Source organism: Chrysemys picta, chromosome 6, assembly GCF_011386835.1.
Source record: "Chrysemys picta bellii isolate R12L10 chromosome 6, ASM1138683v2, whole genome shotgun sequence".
In the NCBI taxonomy this organism is placed as follows: domain Eukaryota; kingdom Metazoa; phylum Chordata; order Testudines; family Emydidae; genus Chrysemys; species Chrysemys picta.
Genome location: NC_088796.1, coordinates 108,359,318 through 108,385,182, shown reverse-complemented (window position 1 = coordinate 108,385,182; position 25,865 = coordinate 108,359,318). Strand labels below are relative to the sequence as shown.

At 39.7% G+C, this 25,865-nt stretch overlaps 1 protein-coding gene across 39 annotated transcripts in view; it reads right to left on the bottom strand.

Moving 5' to 3' along the window:
* PTPRD (protein tyrosine phosphatase receptor type D) overlaps positions 1–25,865 on the bottom strand; it is a 1,673,772-nt gene that overhangs the window by 1,213,307 nt on the left and 434,600 nt on the right. For all 39 annotated transcript variants that reach the window (XM_065549568.1, XM_065549595.1, XM_065549566.1 and 36 more), the window contains exon 4: positions 7,238–7,344. The gene's annotated coding sequence lies outside the window, so the exon portion shown is untranslated. The remainder of the gene's footprint in view (positions 1–7,237; positions 7,345–25,865) is intronic.

The following is a 25,865-nucleotide window of genomic DNA, read 5'->3' as shown; positions in this document are numbered from 1 at the left end:
CTTCTGCAACAAATGAGGCACCAGTCCTACAGATAACAGCCTTCTTTACTACACTACCACGATTCATCCCCAGAACACAGGAAGTTGCAGGATCAGGGTCTAATGTTGATAGGGTTGCCAGGCGTCCGGTTTTCTACCGGAATGCCCGGTTGAAAAGGGACCTTGGTGGCTCATTAAAAGTCCAGTCGGCAATGCAGCGGGGTCCGGGACTAAGTCAGGCTCCCTGCCTGCCCTGGCTCTGTGCACCTACTGGAAGCGGTCACCAGGTCCCTGCAGCCCCTAGACACATTGGTGGACATTGTCCCTGCCCCGAGGGCCGACCCCGCAGCTTCCATTGGCCGGGAACTGTGACCAATGGGAACTGTGGTGGCGGTGCCTGCGGGCATGAAGGCAGCACATGGAGCCTCTGTGGCCGTCCATGCATCTAGGGGCTGCAGGGACTCGGCGGCCACTTCCCAGGATCCTCAGTAAGCACCGCCGGGACCCCGCACTCCTAACCCCCTCGCGCCTCCCAACCCGCTGCCTCAGCCTGGAGTCCGCTCCTGCACCCAAACTCCCTCCCGGAGCCCGCAACCCCCAATACCCCAACACTCTGCCCCAGCCCCCTCCTGCATTTCAGACCCATCATCCCCAGCCTCAACCCCTGCCCCAGCCCAGAGCCCACACACCCCAACAATCCAACCCTCTGCCCCAGCCCACTTGTGCACCGCATACCCATCATCCCCAGCCCAACCCCCTGCCCCAGCCCAGACCCCTCTCCCACTCCCCAAACCTCTCATCCCTGGCCCTACCCCAGATCCCACACACCTAGCCAGAGCACACACTCCCTCCCACACCCCAACCCTCTGCCCCAGCCTGGTGAAAATGAGGGAGGGTGGGAGAGAGCAAGCGGTAGAGGAAGGGGGGATGGAGCAAGCAGGGGCGGGGCCTTGGAGAAGGTGAGGGGCAGGGGTGTTTGGTTTTATGTGATTAGAAAGTTGACTTAATTAAATGTTGACTTAATTAAAATATTTGGAAATTTCTCAAACCATATGTGATGGGGTGCACTCGTCCTGCACTGGACGGGAAGGGGTTAAGGAAGCATTGTGGGCTGAGGAAGCCACATCTCCTTCTCCCTACTGAGCATGCTCCAGGTGTACCAGTATAAAAGAGAGCAGCCCAGCTCACTCAGGGAGAGACACGGGGAAGGATGTGTTCCAGGAGTTCCTGCTGAGGACAGCCTCCAGCCTGTGCCAGAGGAGAGCGGAGACGTGGACCACAGCCTTGGACCCCAGCAGCCCACGGAGCCCCAGGGAGTGGCCAGTGCTGGGGAACTAAGAGATCCCAATGCCTCCTGTACTACAACATCCGAGACTGCGGTAGGACGTGACCCGGGGCAGTGTCAGAGTGCTATCTCCCACTGAGGTAAGCTCGGCATCTTTCAGTGGGACTCTCCGCTGAGCTGGTAGCTAGGTGTTCCACCACTACTAGGGCCCTAGGTCAGGGCCTGGTGGAATCAGGTGGGCCCGGGCGCCCCTACCTGGACCTCTGGCCCTCCTGCCAGTGACTCCCATGAACTCTGGCCATTGGGACACACTGCCCTGACAGTAAGGGCATGTTTCATGGACTCCGGCTGCTAGGCCATACTACCCTGAATGAGCAGGACATTTGCATAGACTCTGGCCATTGGGCTGCAATGCCCTGGCAGTAGGGGCACTACCCCGAGGAGGGGGGGATATTTCTATGGACTCTGACTATTGGGCCACATTGCCCTGACAGTAGAAGCATGTTGTTTGAACTCCAACCAGTAGGCCGTGCTACCCGAACCGAAAGGGGTGACCTTATAGACTCTGGCCATTGGGCCACTCTACCCCGCAGCAAAGCCCAGATGTGCAGAATTGAGTTGGGGGAAATAGGCATGTAAGGCTCGTGCACCTGCCCCTATTCCACGAGGAAGGCGGGCGCACTTGCCCCGCACCGGACGAGGCCCACCTTAATCCTGTCACACCATACCTATAGAATGTGTGTGTTATGACCTTTATATAGATGTAGTCAATCAAGTCATATAGATCTGTACTACCGTATGGGATCAAAGTCAGTACTTTTTGCTCATTTCAATAGAAACCTCTTTCAACATGTGTCTGTCTTTGTGATATGCATACTTGTGCATTTGATATGTAAAATATTTGCCTGCTGTATTATTGTCTAGCCCTTTTTGAGGAAGGATGACCCAATGTTTAGAATACTGGCCTGGGACTTGGGACACCCCAATCCAACTTTTAATGTCTTTGCTTATAACTTAAACCAATCAGAACAGATGGCATTAGTGAGAAAGTTTTCTTTCTGCATCCCAGAAAACTTGATCAGGTCAGTCTAACCCCAGAATTTAAGAGATCTCCCTGCCAAAATGGAGCAATGGAGGATAGGTGCATCAGTGGGCATTGCCCAAGATGATCAAGGACACAACCTCATGGCTCCAGGTGCCCCTAAACTGCCGGAAGCAGGGACTGGATTGCAGGGGATGGATTGCTTGATAAATTGCACTGTTCTGTTCATTCCCTTTGAGGCATTTGGTATTGGCCATTGCTGGAGGACAATATGCTGGGCCAGATGGGCCATTAGTCTGACCCAGCATAACCATTCTTATGTTCTTAATTGTATGACATTACAAGGTTAAGTGATGCATCTTAAGAAATCCCACTTGGTCATATTTTGCCTACATACCAGAGTCCAGCCAAGTTGCAAAAACCTTTACAGATTTCTACCAAGAACTTTACAGGACAGATTAAGATCAGGGACAAAGACAAACAGAATGAACATGGGAGTCAACCTATGGTAAAGAGGTATATAAACCACTTTCACCTATAAAGACTTGAGCGAGTCCACTAGGAGCTTGTAAACATTTGACTCTGAAGCCATCTAGGCCCAGACCCACCAGAGATTCAGGATGAGGCACTGGATTAATACTCTGGATATGTTGGTTCAATTGGCAGTTCTGCTACTTGATTCCTTTATGATACTGAGAAAACGACAAGCTGTAAAATAGAGATTTGAACACTTCCTTTCTCTTGCCATTGGTTTTTCTTGTCTATTTAGATGGGAGTTCTCTGGGGACAGGAACTGCCTCTTACTATGTGCTTGAACCGTGCCAAGCACAATGGAGACACTATCTCCATTGGGACATCTGAGAGCTAGTGTAATACAAATAATGAACAACAATAACCCTACTCTAATTTTACTGAGATTACCTCTCCAAGGGCTTGTCTACACCTTGAAGCTTTTAGCAACAAGGCTGTGTCAACACAGCCTTGTCGCTAAAAGTCACCTTGTATATACGCTCTTTTAGGTACTGTCGGCACTTTTGCCAACAAAGTACTTCCAGCCCCACAAGCAGTGTTAGCTTTGTTGGCAGGAGCGCCGCGTTCACACAGCCACTTGTGTCAGCAAAACTTTTATCTTTCATGGGGAGGCTCTTTTAAGTACCCAGTTTTTTCAATAACTTCACAGTGTAGACATATCCCAAGACAGATGTAAGCCTTGTAAACACCATTTCAGTGTAAAGGCGGGGTGGGGAAATTTTTTTAAGAATTCTGTCATACCCCTCATTCCTGCCATTCTGGTCACTGAAGACCTTTTGTGAAGAAACTTTAAGACTAGCCACAAGTATAATTCATTCCCTTGTTCTCAGTCTCCCTAATTTCATCACAGATTTTATCAGAGGCATCACATTCTGTAACAGTTTTGTCACATTGTCTTCCCAACTTGTTCTCTTGTGTGTGTGTGTCGGGAAGGGGAGAGAGGGGATGGAATTCTACAGCATTCCAGTTTAAGAGTGGTCATGAAGTACCAATAAAGAGGTGCATCTGGCTGCCTCTAATGCTGGTCTGGAGCAAGTTACAGTATCTATAACAAACTTAGTACAAGGTCCTTCACATTCCATTCTCTCTAGCTCTCTCCGTTTTTGATTTAGCTTTGTAGTTCTCTTTAAATTGAATTAAATCACACTTCTTAGGAAGGTTCAAGCTGTTGCCCAGTATGAAATAGGATATTTTTTCTCTATTGGGTAAGCATATCTAAATAATTTAGCATTGCTCTTCCTGAAATTTCATGAGAACTAGCTCTCTGAATTACTACATGCTTATTCTCCTGAATTAGGTCTCCCTGGGAGGTGTGTTCCAGTGAATAGGTGGTCTCTTGACTAGATCAGAGAAGTGGGAGGTATGAGTTCTGGGTTCTGCTTCCAAATCTGCCGATGACTCTCTGTGTGACCTAGAGTACCTTTCAGGGCCTCAGTTTACACAGCTGTAACACAGGTATATTATTACTCACCTAGCACACAGGACCAATGTGGTTAATTGTCTCTGAAAGTTGGACAATATTCCCTAAAAGTTCAGAGATGCAGCATAATTTGATATTCCATACGTGCAACTCTTGGATGACAGGCACTTTTCCACATATAATCAAAAGCAGAAAAATTTAAACCAATTAAACATCACTCCTTACTCCTCTCTTCCTGTAGCTCTCTCCTTTCCAACCTCAGTCAGGTGTTACAAAGATTCTTCACGCCCCAGGCATTATTAGAATACCACCTCAGCTTCTCAGACTGTGCAAGGGCTGGCTCGAGTATTATGTTCACAAAATTAAGTACTGTAGCCCTAAAGCTTGAGGTTGCCAGTATGCATAGTTTTAAAGACCAGGATAGGATCATATCACTTTAATAGAACCCAAGGTGACTTTGCAGAGCATGTAATTTAAATATAAATATGTAACCAGAACAGAGAAAACATTCTTTGAAATATCTGATACCCTGGAACACAAGTATGACTCCAATTTCATGCTGTGACTAATTATAGGAAATGACCAACATCCAATATTACATAAAACATACTACTTCTAACTAAAACCCTTATATGTAACAACCAGAATCAATTTGTGATAACAGTAACGGTTCTCATCTCCGCAGCTGACCTCATGATATTAGCATAATAAAATACAAAATCTATTAATAATGGTGTTTTAGAATAGGCAGTTAGAAGACTGTTTAAAGAGAAACACTGTACAAATCCTCTTGGTCTTTTGCATAATAGAGAAATGGGGTGTATGAACTCAATACCATAACTAGAAGAATCTTCCCAATTTACATATCAGTTGTCAGATGCTGGACTGTGAAGACTCTCAAGGAAACTTTAAAAAACCTCATGGGGATCCATACTATCTAACATGTAGCAAAGTAGGATATAACTTAAAAAAAAAAAAAAAAAAACCCGAACAAGAACACCTCCACCAATCAATCTTACTCTCCATTTAAGTCAAGAACAAACTGCATTAAGTTGCTTTCTTCTCTATGCATCACCAGACCAAAAAACTCAGAGCAGAAAAACACATTTCCCTGCATGCATCTGAAACACTTTGAAGATTAATTGTTTTTTATTTACTATACAGCATACATAATTATAAGTTAAGGTCAGTTTCCCTTGGCCAGTTATGGAGCAAAAATGTAACACACCACTTCAAGTCTATCATCATGCTTAATAGTCAGGTGAAACAGTGCCAAGTTACAGGAAAGCCAGGATTAAAAACAACCTGGGACTGCAGTTCAGCTCTCTCCATTAGACTGATTAACTGCAAGCACTTCTGACAAGCAATATTTTCAAGAGTCTCTGAACAGTTAAGGATTAAAACATGCTGAGCTTTGAGTATGTTCAATAGTATCTTCAATGCTGAGATTCAATTATACTGTTCATGTTTTCTTACTTCACCCATTACTATGGTATCTGAACACCTCTGACATTTTTTTCTCTGTTCTTTTATCTAGTTGAAAAGTTTATCCATCAGTACCCTTCAGCTTTTTAACAGATCCTCTAGGAATCCTGTAGTCATTTCATTGAGATGCATTGCTATAGGGATTTAGAGGTAGTGTCAACAAATGGGAGAAACTACCCACCATTACTTTGGCTAATCTGATTTTTCTCTTTCTATGAACTCCTACTGGCAACAGACTCTCTGGACAATTTGGTGAAACTTACACTTACTGAACATTAGACAAATCAATATTTAAGGTGGGCTGAAATCCGTACCTAAGTTTATGGTAATATTTATAATCTGAGAGTCCACCAACTGCTTTAAGAAAATAAAGGAAATGTTTTGGTGTTTTTTCCCCCCATCTCCTCTCCCTCCCCTCTGCCCCCCAATTTGTGACACTAAGCTAGAAGCCTAAACTTTCTCGTTCCTCTCAAACAAGGTCAACTTTGTACGACAATACTTTTATTATGCTGTTTTCTGTTTAGGAGTATCCCCCGTAAATCTCATCCCTTTTTCCACAGTCTTCCTCCTCCCTGCCCCCCAAATGCACTAAAGTGCTAGAAACATTCTTAACAATGTGCCCATTTCTGATAAGGCTGATTTGTGGAGGCCTCATATAGGCTATCATTGGAGGCCTCAGTTGTCTCAGTTCCCGCACTGACTCCCTCATCTCCTTCCCTGAAAAATGCATTTAGAAAACAGCAGGTGCCACTGCTCCATATTAATTTCCAGATAGTCTCTCACTGGGGAGGATTATGATTAAAGCAAATGCCTTTGTAGATTCCAGATTTTGCAAATTCCAGAAGTTAGCTCTGTATTCGGTTGATAACAATGTTTCTTAATATTCTGGTGATATCACTTCAAAATGGTAGAGTTGGTTCGTTTCCCCCCAATTTTTTAGCAAGATGTGGACTTCCACCAATGATAAAAATTTCTTTTGGGATCCCTTTTCAAGGAAGTCAAATGATTTTTAAATTAGGCTGAAATTAAACACCAAAATAATTTGTGTGTCCATTGAAGAACAAACAGTGCAAACAGGTATTTTGTATATCTATGTTTATCTTTCTCACAGACAGATTCTACTATACTCGTATGAAATATTCATGGCACACCAGAAATTATGCTATACTATCCATAAATGTTTATTTTAAAATGTTTTCATACTTTATTTTTTAAATAATTGGGCACTGTCTTAGCTGAGTACTTATGTTTACCTATCAGAAGGCGGTGTCACTAACTTTCTGAAAAGAGATTTATATAATGGTACAAGTACACTTTGTTTCAAAGATAGCCTTATGCAGTTTAAATCAGAACCTCTGAATTACCAGCACAGATAAAGGCATTTTCCACCACTGCATTATGAACTGAATCTTTTATTCTGTTTTGTTGTTAGAAGTCAGCAAACTTTGTAAATTAAGTCTTAAACAAACCTCCATATTTGTAAGATTTTGCCTACCTGGAGTTGAGGCTGATCAATTCTTCCAATGCTGGCACCAACATTCTGTCAGTCAACCACTTAACTAGATTATCAAAGGCCAGGAGAGCAGTTTCCTTTTATTCCACCTGGAAAAAAATATTGTGTCAGTCACTTTTTTCATGGTCTTCCAAGCATAATAAAACAATTCATTATGTTATCTTTGCCTGTCACATTAGGGGTTCATCAGAAAACACAGACGAAGGACTGAAGCATAAACTATTCGACTCTGTGACTTACTCCTAAATTTTTAATACAGCATGTGCATAAGTGAATGGGGCCATCTATACTTTATTTTATTTGATGGGTCTCTTATGAAATATATTAAGTATTATATTCATTTATAACAGTTCAATTAAAGAATATGTTCATTTAAGATAAGCATTTCTATACACTGGCATTGAAGTGTATCAAATCACGACATCCAACAGTGGAAAGTAAAATAAGTTTTAGACCACACTACATTAGAACGGGGTTCCATTTGCAGTAGGAAACTGAGCTTAAAGTTGTATCTGCACTACACTACTGATCATTGTTTTTCCATTGCTCATCTTACTACTAACTAGAAGAGAATACAGTGTCTGCAGAACTACAGACAACTGATCTATTGATTTTTAAAACTGAAAGGCACATATTTGTTTGTTGCTGGGTTTTGCTGATATGAAAAATCCCAGATGCCACAGCAATAGATTCCAATATGTTTCTAAATGAATACAAATATAATAGAAGGTGACATGTAAAACAAGGCATAAAATATTTATTTTTAATTTTAAAAAATATTTTTGATTAAATAACTAGATGATCACAGCTTTTTCACAGCCCTTGGAATGAAGAGGAATGGAGGAAAGTAAGGAAGCATCAGTAAAGATAAACATTTGAAAAATACATACACTCTTCACTAGATCTAAATATGTTACAATATAACAATTCATAGCAATTTCATTACATATTATCTGCTAGAAGATACCTCTTTGGTTAAAACAACAAAGCCAAACCATCCCACCACTCTATCATATCCTAGCTCCCAAGTCTATTAAAAAAAAAGAGTGCATCATCTCTCACAAACTCACTATCTTGAAAGAACAGCTTTATAGTGAGATTGTATGCTATGGTAATTATGAAGGCATGTAGGCAATGTTCAGAAAAAAATCACAGCCATCTTAAAAACATTTAGAAGTTTATCCATCAGTTTTCTATTCTTCTAGGGTATGCAGTTAATAAAAGGAAATAAATGTGGTAATAAGGCCAGGGAAGCAGAATGGTTAATGATATACAGCTAGTCACCAAAACACAATAAAGAAATATTGGTCAAAGAGTCACTACAAGTCTGACAAGGCTGTAACCTTCCAGCTACTGTGGAACTAGCTGAGAGAATTACATTATGTTATATTCTAATAGGTTTTTTTTCATAAAGAATGAACCACATAGTTAATTCCAGACAAAATTAATGTTAAAGTGGAGGTAAGGATGAAAGTACATATCAATAATTTATGGCCAAATACATTACAGTGATGTTGTGATTATCCAAAACCCAATCATCCTAACCCGAGGAAATTCAATGTTAAATTTAAATGTAAAGTAAAGCCAAAGATGATGAAGTATGGAAATTCAGTTAGGATACCAAAACAACCTTAATTCTCCTCTGTTGTAACACTATGCAATAACCATATGATTATGATTAAGGTGTGTTAGTGTTTGTGGTTTCAGATTAGATTGAACTGATTTTTTAGACACATTACATTTGTCTCTCTCTTTTTCCTTCATAGTGTAAATCGTCATTACATTCATTCTACACTCAAGGTAAGTGTTATAAGCTTAGGGAGAATAGTCACACTGTTTTTTATGTATAACCAAGAGCTTCACTGTCTGTTTTAAGTGCAAAGCTTAATTCAGCCTTAACTATGCAGCCACAACTGGATTCTCCATAATATGTGGTCATTATTGATTACAAGAAATAGGAGATTAATAGCTAATAAAACTAGTGATAACACCTACCCTTTGAAAAAAATCACAAGATCAACAGTAAACTCACCCCCTCAGATGAGCTTTAGTTCATCTTAAGGGGGAAATTTTATGATTAGAGATCCAGAGTATGTTAGAAAGTATGAGTTTGAACACAATTCTTAGAATTAAAGCTGAATTTGCAATCTGTATTGCAAAAGCGAAGTGCTCTGGAAGGAACATGAAAATGAAATTTCCATGACATTTTTCCTGTCTATCTTGCTGATGAGAGGGTTCATGAAAATATCACAGGCATTTAACATAATTCTATAAAACTAACAACATAATTTCATATCTGAAAATCATGTTTCCATCCTAATGAATCTTGTGTGTATATATAGGGCCAAATTCTTCTCTTCTCACAAAGTGAATTAATATTATTGTATGGGAAGTGAAGTCCAAATTCTAAGAGATATGGGACACCTGCAACTTCTATTTATTTGAAATGGAATTTCACCAGGCTTTAATGAAGCTGTTCTCTCTAAAACCCCTTTTTCCCTTCCTCATTTCAGGCTTCAATGGGAGTTGCAGGTATGCAGCATTGCCAGAAATAACCATAAGTGAGGATAAATTTAGCTCAATAGGCCTGCAACTTAGAACATGAATCAGCATCTGGAATTCCCCAAACTCAGAGACAGGAGCACAAGATATTTCAACTTAATTGTGGCACCAAAGTATGTCCTGGCAGTTAGGTCCAAGGCTGAGGAATAGACATGTGATGTGCTCTTATACTGCTCCTGGTTTAGAGCACAAAACAAGTTATTTGGCACCTAAGCCCACAGATGTTCCACAATCTTTCTGGATGACAGAGCTGATCAGACTTAATTAAGCTTCTCCATTCTCTCAGAACCCCTTTTCTCTCCTTTGATTCTATCTCATTCACTCCCTCCTTCTCTTCTCCGTGTTCTCTCTTTACCTCCTCTCCCCTCCCCTGCTCTTATTTCTCCTAGAGTTCATCCTCTCCCTCCTCCACTCTTCATTTGCTTTTCCTCCCAACCTCAGCAGAGCCATGAAGATTCTCACCATCTGCCTGGCACTGAGCCCAGTGATTTGTTTTTCCTCTTTCTGACAGGGATGCTGTTGGCCCAAAGATACTTATGCCTGTACTTCACACTTGCCATCTGAGATCAGAAAGAAACATCACTTCTGCTCCCAAGTGAAAGAGCTAATAAGCACGAAGCTTTAGGAGGTCTTCTACTTGTGTTGGCTGCTGCAGGAGAACAGCAACGCTATTGCTTCATTTTCCTGACTTGCACCCTGAGATGTTCCTGCCATGTAGGTTTAAACCCATTTTTATTTTCTCAGAAAAAAGGGTCCCAACTACCAGCTCTCCATACAATTGGGAGTACAAGTTGTGTTATAAAAAGCTTAAGATTCAGCAGGAAAGGTAATATGTGCACACATTTTGCAGAATGCTAAGTGGTTCCATACTCCCAGATATCTTTCTCACACAGAGAGAGAGAGAGAGAGAGAGAGAGAGAGAGAGAAACAGGAACCAGACACAAAGAAATAGAGAATACAGCTATGTTAGGCTTCAGTAGCATCTATAGTGTGGCTAATTTTAAATTATTTCCTGTCAGATAAATAATCTTAAATCCTGCCTTAGTCATCACTGAAATAATGCAACACTGATCATTCTCTTCTAATGAATGTTAACATGGCTTGCATAGGATTATGAAGATGCACAAGTAGGTGCTACTAGTAAGAACAAGAAGACTGACAGGGGACATCATAACAGTTTTTAAGTACATAAAAGGTTGTTACAAGGAGGAGAGAGAAAAAAATGTTCTCCATAACCTCTGAGGATACGACAAGAAGCAATGGGTTTAAATCGAAGCAAGGGTGGTTGAGGTTGTTCATTAGGAAAAGCTTCCTAACTGTCAGAGTGGTTAAGCACTGGAATAAATTGCCTAGGGAGGTTGTGGAATCTCCATCATTGGAGATTTTTAAAAGCAGGTTAGACAAACACCTGTTTGAGATTGTCTAGGTAATATTTCTAGTCCAGTCCCTTGCCATGAGTGCAGGGGGTTGGACTAGAAGATCTCTCAAGATCCATACCAGTCTTACAATTCTATGATTCTATAATTAAGGAGGAAAAAAGATTTTTGATAATAATAGGCCAGATCTTTGGCTGCTATAAATTGGCATAGCAATAATGACTTCAATATTATTAATTATTTGTATTCTCCAAAGTGCCTAGGACCCTCAGTCACAGCCTAGGGCCCCATTGTACGAGGCATTGTACAAACATGGAATAAAAAGCAAGCTAAGTAGAACTATGCTAATGTACATGAGCTGAGAAGTTGCCCCTCTAGGATTTAAGTTCACAGTGTTCTCGTAATATAAATGAAATCATCTTCATGTTGTCCTTCGTGCAGCATACTTGGGGAATGACTTAACCTGTGTCAAGATATTTGAATGTCTCTAAGATTGTCACCAAACAGTCAAAAATGTGCTTTACTAACTTTCACACCAGCAGTTCCAACTTTTGGACATGGTCTACACTACAAATTTTATCCATGTTTGCATCCTGTTAATAATATAGTTGGCTCTAAACACACCCCATGGTTAATACTCAGTTAATAACTCAAACCCTGTGAACGTACACCCAATCTTCAGGGACTTTCCTTATTGTGATGCTATTTGGACGTTCTTTCTCTCCTACCCCAGAACTTTAGATTGTGGTGTTTTCCTTTAGTTTTTTTTTAAACCTTGTTTCCGATATTTAGCTGAAAATAAAGTATCACATCACTTATCTTTGAAGCTTTGCTTATAGTCAGTAAAAATATAAGAATGTACTATTAAGCTTCTGTAATCCTTAAGCATTTTTTTCTAGTTTAGGCTTTTAAAGTTCTGTACTAATAATCTCATAAATCACTCCATTTACAAGGGCAATAAAGGCATTAAAATATAATTTACATGTGTGTCAAACCTTCAGCACCATATTCTGGTTTCTAAATGTAAAGATGGGTACTGATTTTTTAAAAATTGAAAAATAGGTAAAATAAATTAGGCAATTTCATAGACAAATTTTATTTATCAGAATCTGTAAATATATAAAATTAACTCTTGAATTTTCTTGTTGAATATTGTCTGCATAAGGTATATACATTACAAAACAGGCTAATCTGTGACAGGCTACTGCATATTTCTATTAGCTGTCACCATTCTCTTCTGCAAATTTATATTTCTCAGCAGAAAGTCATGGACCATACTCCCCTGTGCTACCATTAGTATTTATAGGGGGAATAAGGTGTCTCCGGAGAGTAACTGGGGTTGTCCTCTCCTGCACTACATCTTCAGGAATATGGGGGCCGGACCCCATAGAAAGGTTCCCTTTGATTTCTGAGGGTTTTGGATAAGGCTCCAGATGTCCATCCCACTCTGGAGGAGCAGGGCTGCCTTCCTACAGACCGCAGGAGGGGAGCCTGTGGCTGGGGTGACGAAGAGGAGAGAAACCCCAGAGAACAACAGCCACACCACTGTAGGCTTTGGGAAGTTGTAAAGTAATGCTTTATATGGTTAGTAAAGTAAAATATTTGTACAAAGCATTTCATTGACAGGGAATGCAATGGAAACACCACAGGACAAATAATGTATTAGATATGTTTCTTACGAGACTTATTTTCTAATTTTAAATGTAATGATTTTTTTTTAAAGCCTAACTGCTGGGAATTACATTATATACTATCCCCTGTTTAATAATAAAGATTGATAGCAAGTTTAAAAATGTGTTTCCTGTGGGCCCCTTTACCTTTTCTCTCTCTAGTAAAACTTATAAATTATAAAAAAATTATAGTTTCCTAAGAAGGAAAACTGAATCAGTGCAAATAGAGTACACAGGAGCTTATAAAAATGCTATGGGTACCTTTCCCAAGACCTGAAGAAGAGCGCTGTGTAAGCTCGGAAACTTGTCTCTCTTCCCAAGAGAAATTGGTTCAATAACAGATATTATCTTACCCCCCAGTCTTAATAATGCTCTACTGGCACTTTGCTTTCTTCAAGGTATTATCTGTTGAAACCTGAATTCAGAAAATGTAGTAAATTAATTCTCAGTTACATATTTATCTTTGAATGTCCAGCCAATATTTGGTTTAGTAAGTTGTTATTATTCCAGGTGAATTCAAAAGAAATACAAGATGTGTTTTATAATTCTATAGCTTTTTATGTTTGTTTTCTGTCCTTCATCCCATCCCTGTATGATTTCAGGTCTGATTCAATGCCCACTGAAAACAATGGAAAGACTCCCATTTAACTTGAGTGGGTTTTGTATCAGCACTTAAAAGATGTGTAAATGAGAAGCCTTTTGGATATTCAAATAGACAGCCTAGTTTTGCACTGTTTCTTTTGCTTACAAAAAATTCATACCTTGCGGAACCGCTGTTTATCAAGAAAATAATGGCATGAGCCCCAATCCTGCAATGAGCTCTGTATGAGCTCAGAGGTCCAGCCACATGGAGTTCATTATAGAATTGGAACCTTGCTCTCTTAGCCTAATGATGTTTAATTGTCACATAGCCAGAATTGTAACACTTTTTATGAGACTGTTTTCTGGTCTGTCCACTGATTCACTCGTTGAGCTTCCTAACCTCTGAAAATATGGAAAACTATTTATAAATAGACTCTATGAAGACTAGATGAAACCAAACAGAATATTTTGGAAGTTTGGTCTATGTTCAGAATAAATACTTGATCTACCACTTCCAGAAAAAAAGAAAAACGAAACAACAAAAACCAGCCCTCTCCTGGAGCCCCATGTTTGAGAGAATAATTCTATATCCATGTAAACTGCATATTGGGCCCATAGTCATCCCTAAAATAAATTGCCCCAATTTTAAACATGGAAACATGTGCAAGTTAATGCATACAGGTGGAAAATCACTGAAGAGTTTGGAAACTCCTCAGACAGCTACTACAATAAAATATAATTTTACTTTATCTTGGAGTAGCACAGAACCTTTTTATTACACTCATAACAGTGAGCAAATTACTCATAATTGCTTATGAGGATAAGATATAAAAAAGTAAATCCAACAAGTCCCTTAACAATCTTAGCCTGCAGTCCCAGGGCCAACTTCACAGTTTCGAAGCAATGAAGCCTGTCAAGGAAATAGTAGGTGAGACAGCCAAGGATACACTAAATCCTTAGAAAGAGAACAGGAAAAAAGAAGAAAATTATAGTAGCATATATAGTTTCCACAGAATGCCAAGCATATGTTTAATTAAAATTTTGTGTAATATTGCTAGATTTCAAAAAAAGTTGTAGTCATTATACATAAACCAAATATAACAGATGAGTATGTGTTCATGAGGTAATGTGAGTTTAGCTGCAAGGATTGATTTAACTAATTTTTGCTATGACTTTATGTTATGGACTCTTGAGATACAAAATGTGAGATGGTATCTGGGGAATTATCTTGTATCTCTGATGCATGTGATCATGTATAGAAAACCACTAGAAGTGTGCTGTGTAGACCCCCTGTAGGCAGATAAGGGATTAATCCAGGAATAAGGAGTTACATAACATAGACCAACTAGCCCTGGTTGCAGACACTGCTACTTAAAGGTTTGAGCTTTCAAAGAGCAAAGGAGAAGAAGGACTTAATATTTGGCAAGCTAACTGAGCTTGTTAGTGACTGCAGGGAAAATCCCTACTCACTCTTCAGGGTCAGCTTTTTAGTCGCAGCAGGCTAAAGTGCTCATGGAGCATGGCTGGGAAGTTTTCACCAGGACTGGCTGGAGCAAGCCACTCTCTTCTCCTGTTTCATACAGCTATATTAATCCCAAGTAATTCCTTTTTACTTTGGTGTTTTGAGACTTATGGGACCTGGTAGGGACCCCCTGAAAAAAGGGGACCTGGTAGGGACCCCCTGAAAAAAGGGGAAATAAATCTACCATGTGAACCACAACACAAGACTTCAACTGGGACTGGGACCAACCCCCATTCTTACAGTCAATCTGTTCACACCGCCAATGCGACAAGCATGTTATTTGGGGCTAAAAAAGGATCACTTTGATGTATAAAATCCCAAACAGCATAAGCAGAAGGTCTTTTCTGAAATCTTAGCTAACTCCTGTAAACCTTCTGAGACACCCAGGCCTCCCTGACAGATAAAATAATCTCTAAAGAAGCACTGCTCTCAAGTGATTTTGTTGTGGTGCATATTCATTTAACCCCTTCAGCTGAAGAATGTTGTGGGGTGGAATTTACTAACCACATAAAACGCAACACAACTGGGAAGTTGTTGGTCAAACACATTGTTTGGCTACAGGGGTGGTCACATATCGTAGACAGAGAAAAAAATGAAGTGCATTAAAATATTTCCACTGACTAAGTCTAACCTGCTGAGATGAAGTTGAAGGAATAGTTAAGGGTATACTGGAAATTGTATTCTTGCCCCTAGATTATTTATGTGACATGCCAGCATTTTGAAAAGTTTTCAAATTCAATTCTGAAAGCACAAGTAAAATAATAAGGTTTAGAAATCTCTTTCCCAGCTAACTCTGCTTTTATTTCAATTGTACAACCCTGAAGGTGCATAGTGGGGGATCTTACAAAGCTTGATAATAGGGAAAAGAAGGCAATTGTATGCTAATTGTGATTCATGATGAAAAAATGAGCAAATCCTTTATTTGTTGACTATACAGTGGTTTGAGACTAAGACCCTAAGGTATAGTTGATGCTTTAGTTTTATGTAGTGAAGCACATTTGAACTGTACTTAACAGGCAGAATTGTATTTAAATCGCTTTAGGAAAAAATCTGTTTTGATCTCTTTATTACTTGTAATTTAATTTGTTCAGAAGTGAAACATTTTAAGAACATAATGTTCAACACAGAAGGGTTTTGTATTGTACAGAACACAGGATTTATACATTGTGCTTAAGCCTGGAGGCAAGTGTACATTCTAAGATTTGATTAACTGTAACAGTTCAGGCTCCTTTTTTGAAAATCTGAGGGTAATCCTAACACTCTACTTATTATTTGTTTTGTGATTATGTAAACAAAAAGAATCTGAACTATACAGGCACTACCTTGGACTATTTGTGATATTCTGACTTGCACATTTTGGACTTTATCCTGGTGTTCTGTACTTTGGGGGAAAGTAAATGGCTACTTTTATTATAAGGTTATATATCTGCTACATGGATCATAGGAAGTACCCTGCTATAGTCTTATAGCCCTCCTTAAATTGCTTCAGATTTCTATTAATATACTGTGAAGAAGTTGAACTAAGGAAAAATGCAGTCTGTTTTGAATAGTTTCTGTGGCAGCCTCTTAATTTGTTAGTGGAGTTATGTACATTTTTTGCTGCTGGTTCAAATGCAGAGCTAAAGGAAACTCCAAGGTCAAGCATACAGTGAGTGAGAGATAAAGCAGTCATCATGCAAGGTATAACTGGATCATCTACAGAACAATCCCGAAGACTCATGTTTGATACAAAAACAAGTGAATTTAAATGCAGGTACAACTAGTATAGCTAAACTTGAGTAAGTGCATGCAAACCTGTGAAGTCCCCAAACAAAATGTTTTTTTAACCAAATATCTGGTTTCAGACTATATACTTCTCTGAAGGAGCTTTCTTCTGCATGCCATCTACATCCCTTATACCAAGAAAATAAGAGAGCACTATAGTTAAAGTCCTCAGATACCTCTTCTTTCTTAGGTCACCCCCGACCATGACAATCCGTGCCCTCTACTCTTCTACATATTTCTGAGAGAAGAGTGCCAGACTCCCAGGCCACAAATCCCTAGCCGAGGGAAGGAGCTTGCCATCCTCCCTGGCCTATTATTTTTACAAAAGTAATAGCTGGACTCTCTCTATTCCATTGAAAGTCTAACTACTGCCTGCTCTCTGGCTTCTTAGTCAAACCAATAAAACTTCTTTACTGCTTCTGATGTGTACCCTGAGCAGAGATCCCTATGCAGAAGACTCAGACTCAGAAGTTAAATGGGAGTTCATGGAGAAAGGCAGTGACTAGCAGAAGAGATACTACAAGACCTCATTAATATCTCAGCCTTTGCCACTCAGCAATGATGGAGGTACTGTGTAATTTTCTATCCTAATTATAGGAAGATCCCCTTCATGATATGCAGGTACCTAAGTAGTGAATGGTGAGTTTTATGCTACCTACTAGTACTAGCTCTACCTATGCATGATAGTGATATTAAACTTTACACTTTAAAAAGGAATTAAACTAATGGTGCAGAAGATGGACAAATATTGTGGCCTGATGGTAGATAAAGTAGAGAACTCAAGGATGATCCCTCTGTGTACATGTTTCTCTGATTCTCTTCATATAGATAGATAGATAGATATGTGTCACTGTATACACACATAATACAAAGACACATGCAAAAAGGCATCAATTTATGGAGCATGGAGGAAGTTGAGAGAAGAGCAATAAAAGCAAGCAGGAGGTTGTGGGGACTGAAGAGAGTGACAGCTAAATGAGTGAAGCAATGGCTGAGCAGAGAGGCACAGTAAAAATTGACAGGTATTTGTAGGGTGTTAACAATGAAGAGGAATTTTTTATAGCAGTGCACAGAAGCATTATCAAGCACAGCAGAATGAAATCAAGAATCATAATGAAGGGGGAATATTAAGAATATTAAGAAAAATATCCATTCAATGACACTTTTTTTAGGTTGTGGAACAGTCTTCTAGGGAAAGTGGTGGAAACCCTACCACCTGAGACTGTTAACATCAGTCTTGTAAACATGTTAAGAAAGGGTAGCTTAGGGAACAATCCTAAATTTCCAGGAAGATGACCTAGATAGTCTAATTTTCTTTTGACTTTACCTTCTATGATTCGTATGGAGCCAAAAGATTACAGCAGCTGAGAGTAATATGGATTCCATTGCAAGACTACATTGATATTGTTTAAATATCACACATTAATTTTCACATACTAAAATTAATATCACATACTTTGCAGCTTCAAAATATCTATACTGAACTTTGTTGTCTGGATTCACATAAGACAAAGGTTGTCAGAATATCAGCTACTCTTTTAAAAACATTTTCAAATTGGGATAATGCAGAACAAGAAAAAAAAAGAGAAACACTGAGGTAACAACTATCTAGTAATCCACTGTACACTAAATACCTGAAAAAGTAAGAAACATCTGTTGGCTCTGGATATTTATCGAATATATTAACTCTTTTATTATCTTCATAACAGGTTCTATCCATGCAATGCAAATGGTTTCAATGACTATACATTGGCTCATTCCCAGCTGAAGACATAATGAGGCATCTGAAAACAGTCTATTACACTTACTATATTAGCGAAACCATCATGATAAAAATCATCTTTTCCTTTTGAATAGAAGGGAAGATAATAAATGGATGAATATGGCATCCAAGAATGTTGCACCACACTTGGATTCAACAGATAGCCCCTGTGTAACATTGTCTTCCACCTTGAACAAAAAGCAGACTGCTTTGTGCATGATATACAAGGAATATTTTTCCTCTGTCTACTCAAAGAATACAGTACAGAGACTTACTGATCTAAGAGGGATGTCTTTTTCAGAGAACCCTGGAACAGCTAAAACTTTTGCAAACCTCAACAATTTTTTTCAATTAACCTGGGTTGCAGTTTTTAATGTCAAGACTGCCTCATAACAACACTTGCCCAAAACCACTGAATACCCATCAGTCACTCTCTCTTCATGCTCTCCAAACCTATACACCCTGTTTACCCTTGTCTTCAGTGTGCAATGTATGTTCACGAAATGTGCTTTCATATCTGGCCAGGTATTTCAGGTGTGTCCTAATTTTTCATTCATTTGAACAGACATTCCATTAAGACTAATTCTGAGGAAAAAGTTGGTGCATCTGAAAAGAAGGGTGTAATGAGTGATAAATCTTGATTTGGTTTTAGGAATCTTAAAGTCAATTGTGCATAAGTCAAGCTTGCTTAAAGAAAGATTGTACTATTAGAACAATGATCTGCAGCCTCACATAAAAGCTGTATAAATCATTTAAAAAAATCACATCAGTGGTTCTAATTTTTAAAACTCATACTCTGCTCAAATTTGCTTGAGCTCCAGCAGCAGTACATACAGCTAAATGGAAGATCTGCATTTAAGATGTTTAAAATTGTCCTCAATATCCTTTCACCTGAGATAGCATATTTTCAAGGGGAGGGGAGGACCAGCAAATTCACAACAGTTTAAAATAAGTTTATGTTTAATGGACTCTGGATGCTTTGCATCATCATTCTGGAGGCCATTGTAGTGGCTCCAACATCCTTGCCTTTCTGGTATTGTGGGTCAACCTGGGAATCTTAAGAGGCTATTCACAGGCAGTACAATGTAAAACAGCCCAGAAGTTGCTATATTTTATGCAAGGAACCAGCCTGGCAGCTAGCTGGCCCAGGGTTGAGGCAAGGGTGTGCATAAATGTAATATAATGCCACATTTCCCCTATCCACATATAAGCTGCACCAAGCATAGCTGTGGTTCAGGCCAAGATCTGAACCAATATTTTTGCAAGCAAGTTTTATTTACAGAACAGCAACAAAAATGTCCCAGGAGTGGAAGGACTACTGATTCTGGAGTGGGCTGAAGAGGTTGCTGGATGATTGTTTTGTTGGACTTTGTTTACTCCTGGGAGAGAGGGTGAACTTAATGACTTGGCCAGAGGTCCAAATTATTAAGAAGCGCTAAAATTGGACAATCTAAGAGGAGGAGTGTGAAGGGCCTGGAGCCAAAAGACTGGAAAGTGAGCCATTGAGCAGGTACCAGGAGAGGATCGTAAGGGGATCTTGTCACAGAGGGCTTGTACATTGTGTCTGGGTGACTCAAAGTGACTAATAGTTTTCCTTGTGTGAGTTATGCAAGACCACTTTCCATTCCAATCCCCTGCCCAAGTGGGAGCTTGCATTCCACCTGACTGGTTTGGGGCCAATTAGCTGGCACTGGGATGAGTCTGGAAAGAGGCAAAACGCAGCTGAGACAAAGCCCACGTTGCTGCTGGTGCTGGAAAAAGCAGTCCCATAAACACACTGAATCTGGTGTTAGGGAATTAGCTCAGGGAAAAGGCTATGGCCATAGCCTTAGCAAGACTGAAGGCGCAGCCTGAGCCTCTATCTAGCTGAGGAGACTTGCCCAACATGGTGACCAAAAGGATGAACACCAGTCAACACAGGAGAGATATGGACTCACTACACTAAGTGCACACCATGCCCAAGCATCAGCAACAGTTCTAAGTAACTGGAGGTACCCTTTTTGGAGACTAAGCCACTGCAGCCAGGAGGTGGTTTGTACCCTTAGTTGTCTTTTCATTTTATTTTGTGTTATTTCACATTTGTGAAAAACATGGGGCTCTAATCATAGAGGCCGCCAAATGGTCCCCTTTGCTAATTGAGGATTTGCCTCTGTCCAATAAAAGTATTGGTTTATATCTGAAGGCAAATTTGTATCTGGGGTTAATTTCAGCCTCCACAAATGTTGTGGAAGGGGTTTATGAGGTTTGGGCCTAGTGGAAGGCAAGCAGGGGTCTCTCAGGGAATTTGGAGATCTATTTAACAAATCTGCAGTGTCCCCAACACATGGTTTACTACAGATGAGGGAACAGTACAAGCCCATAGCAGAACCAGGAACAGAACTCAGGTTACCTGGCTCCTATTCTTGTTTGAAACCACTGAACCATGCCAGTTCCTAGATGACACCCTTTGTAAATAAATGGAGATATCCTATCTCCTAGAACTGGAAGGAACCTTGAAAGGTCATTGAGCCCAGCCCCCTGCCTTCACTAGCAGGACCAAGTACTAATTTTGCCCCAGATCCCTAAGTGGCCCCGTCAAGGACTGAACTCACAACCCTGAGTTTAGCAGGCCAATGCTCAAACCACTGAGCCATCCATCCACTATAAGAAAGTAGTTTTTCACCCCAGATGGGACTTGAACCCACAGTTTCTGACTTAGAAAACCATTGCTTTATCCATTAGGCCACTGAAGTCTGTTGATGTTATCCAGAAGTTGTCCAAGCCAATGAGAATATTTATAAAGGTTACAAAAGAAGGGGAGGGGGCCAGTAAAATAGCATTTTGAGATTCCTATAGGGAGCAGAAGAGGAAGAGGTCCTAGCAGGAGATCTGACAAAGGAATGTCCAGATTTGTAGAAAGAGAACCTGAAGAGAATGGAATCATGAAAGCCCAGCAGGATAACATGTTGAAGGAGGAATTAAGTGATAGTGTCAAAAGCTGCAATGAGTCCAATGAGATGATGCTAGAGTAGAGGTGCTGATATTTTTTCCAGGAAGATATTGTTAGAGACCTGGGTGAGAACAATTTCAGAGGAGTGGAAAGGGCAAAAGCCAGACTGGAGGGGAACTAAGATTGAAATGGAACAAAGGAACTTGTGGCATGATTGTAAATAGTATTTGAGAAGCTGAAGGGAAGAAAGGAGATGAGTTGTAATTACAGGTAAGTAAATTAAGAATGAGGGAAAGAAAACCATGCAAGTATGAAGTGATGGGCAAGGGAGACACAGAGACTGAGGGATAGAAAAGTCAGGAGGAAGAAAGAAATAGAATCACTGGGACAGGCTGAGGGGTTGAGAAACCTCAGTTGATGAAGAACAGGAAGGAAGAGAAGGTGATGAGGGAGTATGAGAGGTGAGGAAGATAAATCATAGTGAATCTTTCTTTTTGAAAAAGTTGTTGAACTACTGTGTGGTGAGAGTGGAGGGTGCAGAAGATGGAGGGAGCCTTCTAGGAGGAAGTCAAAGATTACAAATAAACAGTTTGGATTCTGAGCAAAGGAGTTAATAAGTATATGGAGATAATGCAGTTGGGCAAGAAACATGGGACAACTGAAGGGGGAGGCGTGATGTTGGCAGACCAGGTACCAGCTCATGCCAATGCCCCTGAGCCTCACTGAACATTGACAAATGCATAGCTGGAGACCAACCCGGTTCACCTGTGTGTTAGGAATGTTAAAATAGATATCAGAGTTATAAGATTGTATTTAATGTTTAGACTTTATGAAATGCTTGTAGGATGCTTCATGTATTAATCTATATCTCATTATAAGATAATATTTAATGTTTGCTCTGTAACTACAGAAGTGTTTGCTAAATCTGTAAAACCCCACCATCAGAAGAGAAGCATTACCAAGTGTGAAATTCTAGTTTACCACAAGAGGTGTCACGTTCTCCCCAACAAAATAAAGCCTATAGACATCAGACAAGACATTATGGAACATTAGGGGACAAAATACTTTGTTGATTGCTCCTCCCACACCCATGAAGTGGAGAGGTGCACAAACCCTTGTTCTATCAGCTTGAGCTCTGAGGCAAGGGAATAAAATTTCCTGTCAAGAAAAAATTATCACTATGCTGCTTGGAATTCAGAGAGGGCAAAATTTCATAGCATAAGGAAGGGATCCCAAAGCTGTTTGGCTTTAGTTAGCTCTAAAGGGCTTATTGAGCTTGCATATTATAGCAGCTACTATTACCTTTTGGAACCTAATTTGTGTGTTTATATTTATCTGCTTTAACCTTTTAATAACTCTCATATCTTTTTCTTGATTAATACATTTTTACTTAGTATTATAGAAATGGCTACAAGCATTGGCTTTGGTTTGATCGGAGGTACACTGACCTGGAGTAAATGACTGGTCCTTTGGGACTGGGAGCAACCTGAATATGTTGTGGTTTTTCATTCATCTATCACAAAGGCTGGCTTGCCTACGTGGCAAGATAGATCAGAGTGCAAAGGGTACTGTCTGTAACTCCATGTTAAGGCAGTTATAGCTCTTTAGGAGTCCACACTTGTTATTTGGTTGGTTAAATCTAATTATAGAACATACAACCAGTTTAGGGACTTGTGCCCTGTTCCTTGACAGTCTGCCCTGAGGTTGGCACTCACACTTGTTAGCAACTCCAGACAGCTTGACAGAAGGAGAGCATTGTAGCCCAACAAAGTGATGCACTGAGCTCCAAATACTAAACTTAGAGATAACAGTTTTGGGAAATCTACAAGAATAAACCTGATAAGTGGTGCTAGCTATGGTAGAATGGCCGCAAGCCCACCTGATTCTTGGACAGGAGATTCCTTTTAACATGTTTCATTTTGACAGCATGTAAATGGATAGATTCCAAGAGTGAGCATGGTAGAACCAATTTCTAGCATATTTTTGACTTTTTGTGTGACCTATTTAGATTGAACTTGTTATTTTGTAATAGTGAAAAGCTTTTTTGTGATCAAAAATTTATTTTTCTTATGAATGAACATGTCTACACTTCTAAGAAACCAGTTGAAGTCCAGTCATGAAGAAGACAGATACAAAAAAAAGACCAAAACCAAACCCAAAAAACTTCACTGGGAAAAAAATTGAGATTTCAATTTTTTCACCATCACAAATCAGAATAAAAACAAAAACAAAAATAAAAACTTTTTGTAAATCAAACATCAGAAAAAAACACCAGAAAAAAAAATCAATTCATACCATACTGAAAATCTTTGAACATTTTCAAAATGTTTTGTTTAAATTATGACCTTTTAATTTATTTATATTTTATTAAATACCTTAAATTTCAAAACAAAAAGGGATTGTGAGCTGAAAAAAATTGATTTTTTTTTCATCTTGGAAATGCCAAAATGGGATATTTTGACAATAAATCTTTTTCCTCATATTTTTTGCAAAAAGAGAAAGTTGTCTAAACTTTCCCATGAAGCATTTTGACTATGACAAAAATCAATATTTTTAGACGGAAAAATGTTTTGCTGAAAAATTTCCAATCACCTCTAGTTCCAGAACCTACTTCTCTTGTGCAGGTCCTTGAATGCTTCGTGAGGCAATGGGAAGGCTGCAGCATCCTTCCAGTTTAGCACAGGTGCCTGCTGCAGAACAATATAATGTAAATTCCTCCCAACAAGCAGTACAGCAGGCTAATAAATTCAATTATTTAATTTGGCCTGGGACTTAGGTGGTTCCTCCAGCAGGTGGAGGAAGAAGTGGGAGGGTCAGGATCTTAACATTTTTTGGGGAAAAGAATTAAAACAATGTGTTTGCAAAATATTGTCAAATGAAAATTCTATTTGCCTCAGCATTAATCAGCTTGCAAGTAGAAGCAGAAGAGAAAACCCAATGGGGAGAGAGAGACAGGGCACAGAACATAGAAGGAAGAAATACTAATATGCATGTTTCCCTTTTTGACAATGTCCCCAAGAGGACTATGCTGTGTTGAAGTGTTCCCTCCAAGTACACACAGTTGACTCAGTGTGCCATCATCAATGTGGGCTACCTTCAGATCACAGCATGTGGGTAAGCCAGGCTTGTGCTAGTCAAGGAGTTTTGCCAAAACGCAGAGCCTGATAACTGTGGGAGAAGTGTTAACATATTTTTGGCTTCTGATTTGTGTTTAGGTTCTTTGAAAACTGAGCCAAATAATCTTCATATGGCTCCTAGGCCAAAACCACTGAATAATGCCTTCACTGTAATACTGAGATACATTATGGGCCAGACCAATACTTATGTTGGCAAAATTCCCATTGACTTTTATGGGAGTTCTGTCTAAATAAGGACTGAAGATTGGGCCCATAGTTGTTCACCTAAATAAATACATATAGGAAAAACCTTACCTTTAAGATTATTTGATTTTTGTTTTAGAAGTTTTGATTTCTTTTGTTGCTTCTTTACAGATTTACCTGAGTGGAGCAAACATAGGCCAGATTCTCAACTGGTATGAAATTCCATGACCCCATTGCCTAGCTCACAAGGCTTTATCACCCTACACATCAGAATAATAAAATCATAATGTTAGAAGGGACTGCAAGGGTCATCTAGTCTAACCCCCTGCCAAGATGCAGCCTCCTTTTGAAAATCTCCAATGAAGAAGCTTCCACAACCTCCCTAGACAGTCTTTTCCATTGTTGTACTGTTATTACAGTTAGGACATTTTTCCTGAGATTTAATCTAAATCTGCTATGCTGTAATTTTAACCCACTGTGTCTTGTCCTGCCCTCTGTAGTAAGAGAGAACAACTTTTCTCCATCTTTATTGTGGCAGCCTTTCAAGTATTTGAAGACCACTATCATGTTCCCCCCTTTATCTCCTCTTTTCCAAACTAAATATACCCAGTTCTTTCCATTTTTGCTCAGATGGCTTGCTTTCCATCCCTTTGATCATCTTTGTCACTTGCCTCTGGATCCTTTCCAGTTTCTCTACATTCTTTCTATACCTTGGTGACCAAAACTGGACACAATACTCCAGCGCTGAGTAGGGAGGTACTATCACCTCCCATGACTTGCACACTATGTCTCTGTTAATGCAACCAAAAATTGCATTTGTTTTTTTTGCAACAGTGTCACACTGCTGACTCATGTTGAGGTTGCAATTCACCACAACTCCCAGATCTTTCTCAACAGTGCTGCTGCCGCCACGCCAGTTTTCCCCCATTCTGTATTTGTGCGTTTAGTTTTTCTTCCTTAAGTGCAACACCTTACATTTGTCTTTGTTGAATTTCATCTGATCTATAGCCCAGTCCTCTGATTTATCAAGATCCCTCTGAATTTTAGCTCTATCCTCCAAAATATTGGGAAGCACCCCTAGCTTTGTGGCATCTGCAAATCTGATCAGTATGCTCTCTATACC